Source organism: Alligator sinensis, unplaced genomic scaffold, assembly GCF_000455745.1.
Source record: "Alligator sinensis unplaced genomic scaffold, ASM45574v1 scaffold1998_1, whole genome shotgun sequence".
Lineage (NCBI taxonomy): Eukaryota > Metazoa > Chordata > Crocodylia > Alligatoridae > Alligator > Alligator sinensis.
The window spans coordinates 1-7,196 of NW_005843862.1; the positions used below are offsets into that span (position 1 = coordinate 1).

The 7,196-nt window shown below is 61.8% G+C and overlaps 1 pseudogene; it reads left to right on the plus strand.

Annotated features, from left to right (window-relative positions):
• The first annotated feature begins 5,622 nt into the window (after positions 1–5,622).
• LOC102377868 overlaps positions 5,623–7,196 on the plus strand; it is a 4,336-nt pseudogene continuing 2,762 nt past the window's right edge.

Below are 7,196 nucleotides of genomic sequence, written 5' to 3' on the forward strand. Positions count from 1 at the left end.
CCCTCGGTGCGCAGGGACCACGGGGCCGAGTTCATCTGCCGCGTGGAGCACGTGGCCCTGCAGACCCCCGTCGAACAACGCAGCGGGGAGCTGCAGGTCACAGGTCAGTCAGCGCCTTTACACCGGGATGTCACGGGGACCCGGTCCTTTCCCCGCTTGGGGCTGTCTGGCCTGGGCGCCGCGTGCTGGGTGGTGGCAGTTTTGCCGCGTGAGATCTGCCGGTGGAGCAAGGAGGTCCCAGCAGGACACCGGGGCCCACTCCCCGCAGGAAGGCTGAGCGGGGGGTGGCCAGGACGTGGGGTGACACTGCAGCCCCTGGCTGCCCGCTGGCCCCCGCCCCGGGGCCGGAGCGACCCTTCGTCTCAGCCGGGCGAGCACAAGGCCTGGGTCCCGCCCGGTGACCGCCTGGCTCGGCGTTTCGCTCCCGCTGCCGGGGACGGGTGCGGGGGGCAGGGGGTCCTGCACGGGGTCCGGATCCCAGGGCAGTGAGCGCTGACCAGCCCCACGGACACCGCACAGGGCGAGCAGCACAGGACCAGCGTGGCGGGGACGACGGGGACGTGTCAGTGCTGACTAGCAGTGCCGGGCTCACAGGCACCAACGAGCAACACGGCAGAGCCAGCACCAGCTCCAGCACCACGGGTACCCTGTCTTCGGGACAGGGGTATAACCCAGGCCCCTGCCCCAGGGAAGCATGGAGGGCGAGCGCGGAGAGGCCGGGGGAGGGGATGCAGCGCAGCAGGGACACCGACGCGAGGCAGCGCAGCGCAGAAGTGAGCAGTGACGCAGGAGCAGGAGGAGCCGGCGGCATGGCGACCTGGGGCCCCGGCCAGGCCGGTGCGCGCGACGGGAGCTGCGAGCAGGGCGGATTGAATTAAATCCAGGCCTTTTATATCACTGATTTAAATCCAGTTTCCCACTTATCCTTCTTCACATATTTCTTAAACAACAGCACTCCGATCAGGAAGCATGTTAATTTACCACTCAATACAGCATTTTACAGCATCTGTCCTTAAACTCTTTTTTGGGGGTTTTCCAATGTTATTAACTCGAACAGACAGGTCGTCACAACACTAAAGGCACGCCATCCTTGAAGCCTCTGCAACTAGATCTCATCTTCCCCGCTCCCGCTGTCATTTTTCTTCATAGCCTGAAACAGAAACACAAGTTTTCGTGCTTTTCCGCCTCCCGGGAGATTTCTTAGCTGTGAGCGAGTGATACCGAACGATGAAAACATTCTCCCTGCGCCTGGTGAGGACGCTGCTGCTGTGAAAAGCTGGCACCCCCCTGAAGGAGCTCTGCTTCAAGATGCCTGGCTAGTCATTGCCACGATGCGGGGAAGTGAGGCTGTTCGAAACATCAGCAGTAACGGGCGCTGTTTAAATGGTTCCCCTCCGGCCCTGGCATTTCTTGGGACTGGCACAGCTGGGGCGTGGTTTCGGGATGCCCACGCCATGGCGGCAGCAGCGGCGTCTGCAGAAGTTGGGCATCTGCCTTTATGTCTGGGGTTGAGAGAGGAGATGGAGTTAGCGCTCGACCCATTCACTCCTTCACTGCCTGCAGGTTAACTTGCTGGTTGGGATTTCTTTCTTCGCTGTCTCTTGAAGGCCTTCCACGTCTGGACGGCGTTGGCAATGCAGCAGCCATCTCTGACGTTTGGTCAAGGCTATGGGGACAGGCTTCAGTGTGCGGAGCGTATCCTCTGCACCCCTCTCGAATCCAGTGTTAGATACTTTGGATGAGATGCTGCCATCTATTGTATCGTGGTTTTCTTCACAAATTTTGCTGAGACCAGGCCGGTTCTTAATAAATTGCTCAAAACCATCAACTGCAGCATGCCACCCAACAGCTCGCGGGAAACTCAGTTTGCATCCTCCTGTTCTCTTCAGTGCAGCCGAAGCCAAAGGGTTGCTACGGAAGCATTTTGCGACTTCAAGAGCATTTTCTTTTATTCCCGAGAAGTGCGTCAGTCTCTGGTGCACGATGCATTCAGTGGGCGCTGCACCGTACACTGCTAAGGAGCATCCTCCCGTTTCCGCTGCCGAGTGTCTTCCCATCTTTGCCACGTTTGCAGCACTGTCCCTGACAACACTGCGCGCGTGAGCGTGGCATTTTTGTTCGCAGTTCGTTACAGCTCTCACTGCCACTTCTTTGAAATATTCTGTGGTGCGGGCATTTCCCGGTGCAGCTCTTGTTTCTGAAAGATAGGCAACCCCATCTTCTGTCCTCACACAGGCACGTATTACTGGATGGTTGTGTACCTCGCTCCACCCAGCAAGGCTTAAACTGGCAAACTTCCCCTCGGTATGTCTTGCACCGCCGTATCTAGCCACCGTCCCCCCACGTCTGCCCTGCCAGGTGGCGTGCCGCCTGGGCGTAAGCACTCACCCATCTCAGTGAAGTGCGTATTGTGAGCAATGCGAAAAGGAGAAATTGTGGCATCAGTGAACCGAGCAAGCTTTTCCTCTATAGGGTCTGGTTGGTATTTGCTGGGCATTACTACAGACCCATCCACCCGTCCATGCCTTGCTTTCTGAAGCGTGTTTAGCTGCAGCGCTGCTGCTACTACTGTCGACGGGCGAGTCTGACGTTGCTGCAGACGGACGGTCAAAGTGTCTTTTGCTAGAAGTGGGATCCGGAAACACAAATGATTTTTGGATAGTCATTCTTCTCCGTTCTCCTCTCTCTACTACTCAGTTAACCATTTACAGGTGTTAAGCAAGGATGCACATCCGCTCCCAAATGGCCACGCAAGCGGAGGCTGCCCGCGCTTGGAGTGCGCTTGACTTTGGAGCCAGCCCCAGGGAGCTCGCGGGCACTGCCCAGGAAGCACTTTCCATTCGGACGCTTCATCCTTGCAGCTAGGCCCTGCGTGTCCGTCTTGCACCTCTTCCACTTGACACGTCTTCCCTTTCGCCGCAGGGAAGGAATTTCTTCATAGTGTTCCCAGATGGGTCTGTCTTACGCCCAGAAGCCAGGACGGTTTTGTGTGGCTGAAGTGTGCGGGAATCTGGGAAGCTGTGCGTGTGTGCTACTGAATCACGTCTCCCCTTCTTCTTTCCGGGCCGCTCCCCAGCTCCTTTCCACTCTGCCTCCGTCCTTTCTAAATTGTCTCTGCTTTTACACGGTGTCTCAACTAAGTCCTCTGCCGTGCTCGGCCCAGCTCCACCGCCACCAGCACTTAACAGCACCGCTCCTCCCAGCCTGGGTCTTTGCACGTGGGATGCAGGGTGCTGAGAAACAGAAACGGGAAGCCCAGAAGCTTCAAGAAGCAAGAGCTGGTCGTTAGGTTGGACCAGGCTAAACTAGAGCCATTTTCATGGGGTGAAAAGCTGAAGTGAATGTGTGATTGCGCAGCCCAGGGAACTCGGGTATTTCCCCCGCTCGACAATGGAAGGGGGTGTTGGCCGGCGGCCGGCTGCGGGGGCTGCAGACCGCTCCGTCTCCCTCCGTCCCTGCACGGCCAGGCCAGGCCAGGCCAGGCGGGGCTCCACCGCAGACCCCGCTATTTACACTGACTTGTCGCAAGGAAAAGGACCCAGATACAAACAGATGTGCAGTGTGTGTGTGTGTGTGTGTGTGTGTGTGTGTGTATATATATATATATATATAAAATATCTAAACCAGTAACATAAACAATACCCTCTGGGTAAATGCCATAAAACCTTGCACCCGTGCTCCAGATACAGGTAAGTCTCAGGTAAGTTTCTGCTTTGAACCAGATCCACCCCAAAATAACCATAGATAGCCAACGGATGAGCTCTAGATAAGCAGGGGGAGCGATAAATAAAAGCGCCCCGCATAAATACAGGTACACAGCAGGTGAATCGTAGCACCCCATGCTGTCCCAGCAGAGCCCTGGCTCTCCACTCATCCACGCACTTCCAAGAGGAGCGCTCGCGGTGTACGGCACCACGGCACTGCGCTTCGGGCGCAAGCCCCCAAAGATAAACTCCGCCCCGAGGGGAGACCCCAGTGCCCCTGGGCCTTTCCCCACGCCCCCCAAGGAAGCGGGTAACGTCGGGGGGCCTCCCCTTTCAGGAGCCCTTCACTACCCAGGGGCCTCCCCTCCCCAGCGGCAATCCTCTTTCCTACAACGCGGGGCTGCCAGGCCTGGGGGGCAGCCCCCGTGCTCTCGCCAGGCTGCTCTCTCGCCCGCGGCGGGCTTCGGGGGGTCGCTGTGCCCTGGGACAGGGCGCCGCTCTGCAGGGCTCCTGGGGCCTCTGGCTCGGCCCTGTCGGCTGGCTCAGCAGCCCGAGCGCCGTCTGGCTCCCCGGACTCAACCTTTTGCTGTGGGTCGGACACCCACGCCACCTCGTGCAGCGCCAGGCTCGGTCCGCTCCCGGACCTCCATGCAGCGCCTCCCGCACCGAGCTCCCGGCCTCGTGCCAGGGGCTGGGGACCTGAGCCGCCCAAGCCCTCCAAAGGTCCTGCTCCCTGCACCGGCCTGTGCGCCGCGTCTCTGGCCGCACGCCAGAGGTTGCAGCCCCGAGCCACCTACGCAGCTCCCAGGGTCCGGACGCCGCGTGCTGTGCTGCATGCCGAGGGCCTGGCCGCTGGAGCTGTCCCCACTCCTCGCCGAGGGACATCTTCAGGGCGCTTCCAGGCTACTGCCTCGCCCTGCCTCGCAGCTCTCCTCTGCTCCAGGAAGGCCCGCTCTTCCGATGCGTCCCCTCGTGCTGGGCGTGCGCACCACAGCTCCATCCCGAAGTCCTCCGGACCTGAGGGTTGCAGCCTCCAACCAGGTCCGGGGGAGCCCTTTTCTCCCCAGCACTGCCCCGGGTGATGAGGAGCAATGGTCATAAGCTGATGGACAACAGGTTTAGGTTGGAGATCAGAGGCAATATTTTACAGTTAGGGTGGCCAAAATCTGGAACTAGCTTCGCAAGGAGGTGGCGCTCGCCCCTACCTTGGGCATATTCAAGAGGAGGTTGGATGATCACCTGTCTGGGGTGTGGTGAACCCAGCATCCATCCCTGCCTGTGGCAGGGGGCCAGGCGAGATGATCTGTTCAGGTCCCTCCTGACCCAAGCTACAATGAAACGAAACACCGTGCAGTGCTGGACAGAGGTGCCCCCGCCTGCCAGAGCTGCGCCCCGCAGGCTCAATGTGCCCCGACGCCTGGCCTGCCGCACGGGACGTGCTCCCCCTGGTCCCAGGCATGGGTACAACCAGGCTCAGGACACCCGACTGCCACCGCTTCCCTCGGCTGCGAGGCTCTGGGTGGGGGCCTTCAGGAAGGCAGGGCCCACCACCCCCCTCGGGGTGGGGCTGGCGAGACCCCAGGGGCTGGTGGGAGCGGGGCCTGCCCGGCGCTCAGGGTGCAGGTCCAGGCAGGCAAGCCCCATGGACCCCAAGACCCGTCCCCTCCCTGGCGTCTGCCTGCTGGGCACCAGGATGTGGCCGAGGGAAGGGAGGCACAGGAGCGCTGGGGCAGGGGCAGCCACGACAGCCCTGTCACCTGCTCCAGGGCGGTTAGGAGCAGGGCCACGGCTCCAGCTCCTGCCTCAGGCCCCGGGTGAGCGCTGCGTGGTGCTGCACCAGCCCTGCCCTGTGCTGGGCTCACAGATAGAGCAGGGTGGGGCAGGGCGGCGCAGGGCGGCACCGGCACCTCCTGGGAGACACGGTGCAGACGCAGACCACGCGAGCGGCTCTAACGGACCCTGCGAGCCCTCAGCCCAGGATGCTGCTGCTGGCCCCCGTCCTGCTGCTGGTGCTGGTGGGGGGGGGCAGCGCTGGTGAGTGCCCCCTGCCCTGGCCTGGGGCGCAGGGTGCCCGGGGGCGGCTGGCGGGGTGGCTCGGGGCTGTGGATGGGGAGGTCAGAGAGGCACCGGCCCCAGGCCCGTCCCTGTGCGCCCTGCTTTCCCAGACAAGCCGTGGCATCCAGCCACGCTCACCTCCTCCCCGTGCCCTCCCCAGCCCCCCGGGCCCTGCCGGCCTTGGGGCAGGGGCTGGGGGAGACCTGGGGACTGGGCAGGGACCATTGCCTGTGCAGTGGGGTGATGGGGGGGGGGGGCACAGTGGCACTGCCCCCTCCCATGGGGCCCGGGGGGGCTTCTCTGGGGTAACCCCACCACACACACATGTACGCACACATATACACACGCATTCACAAATGTGTACACATGCACACTCATGCATGTACGTACACATGCACACACTGTTTTTTGGCAAAACCCCCAATTTTATATATATAAGCCACAGAGCAGTCCACTCTGCACACTCCGCAGACACATGTGCACAGACGCATACACATGCACATGCACTTGCACGCACAGAGACATACACGCACACACGCACACACATGAAGGGCTGGGTCAGGGACAGCGACAGGGGCGCGGGGGACTCTGCCCCGAGTGCTGCAGACCAGTGCATGCCAGCTGGGTCCGTGGGTGTCACGCTGGGGCGCGCTCATGTATTCGGGGCACGTTTCTGGGGTCTCTCGTTCCAGCAGTGCGCTGCTTGTGTCACTCGTGTGTCTGTAGGGAGCTCTCCCCCCCGCCTGCATGTCCTCGCCCCCAGTGGCGCTATCTCGCAGGCTGGGCTCCTCCAGGCACCGAATCAGTCGCACACACGCACACAGAGATTAGGAGGGCACGTCTGAGCCGGGCCGGGTTATTCAGCACCGACAGGCTGACACCCTCGTGTGCCTTGAACTCAGCTCATCCCTATCGCAGCAGCACAATCGTACATGCAGTTAGACACGCGCGCTCCCAGAGTAGGTGTGAGCTCCCCTCGTGCGCCTCAAAACTCAGCACGTCCCAATGTCTTGCCGCAGCGGTCCTGGCAGCAACGGCCTTGGCGGGCTCGGGGTTTGGGCATGGCAGGGATCTCCGGCTTCGGCAGAAGCAGCGTGGGTGCAGAGCAGAGGGGAGGTCAAGGGGGAGGAAGAGCAGCCAGCTGGACCCTAGCCGTTGTTTATTGCCGGTACGTGCGCTCACGCTGCCACCGGTAGTAACGGGCACGCGCGGGAGACAGAGACCAGTTACAACATTCCGTAGTGTCACTGAGGTATTTGGGGAAGTGCAGCTCGAGTCCGATTAGCAAGAGTCGCGTTTCGACAGCTGCGCGGCAGTGGGGGCGCGCAGCCGGGCGAGAGCTGGGCCCCAGCGCCCCGGGCCCCGGGCCCCGGTGCTGCGGGAGCCGCAGACGGGAGCGCCCCCGCGCGGTCGGTGCGGGCATCCGGGCAGGGAAGG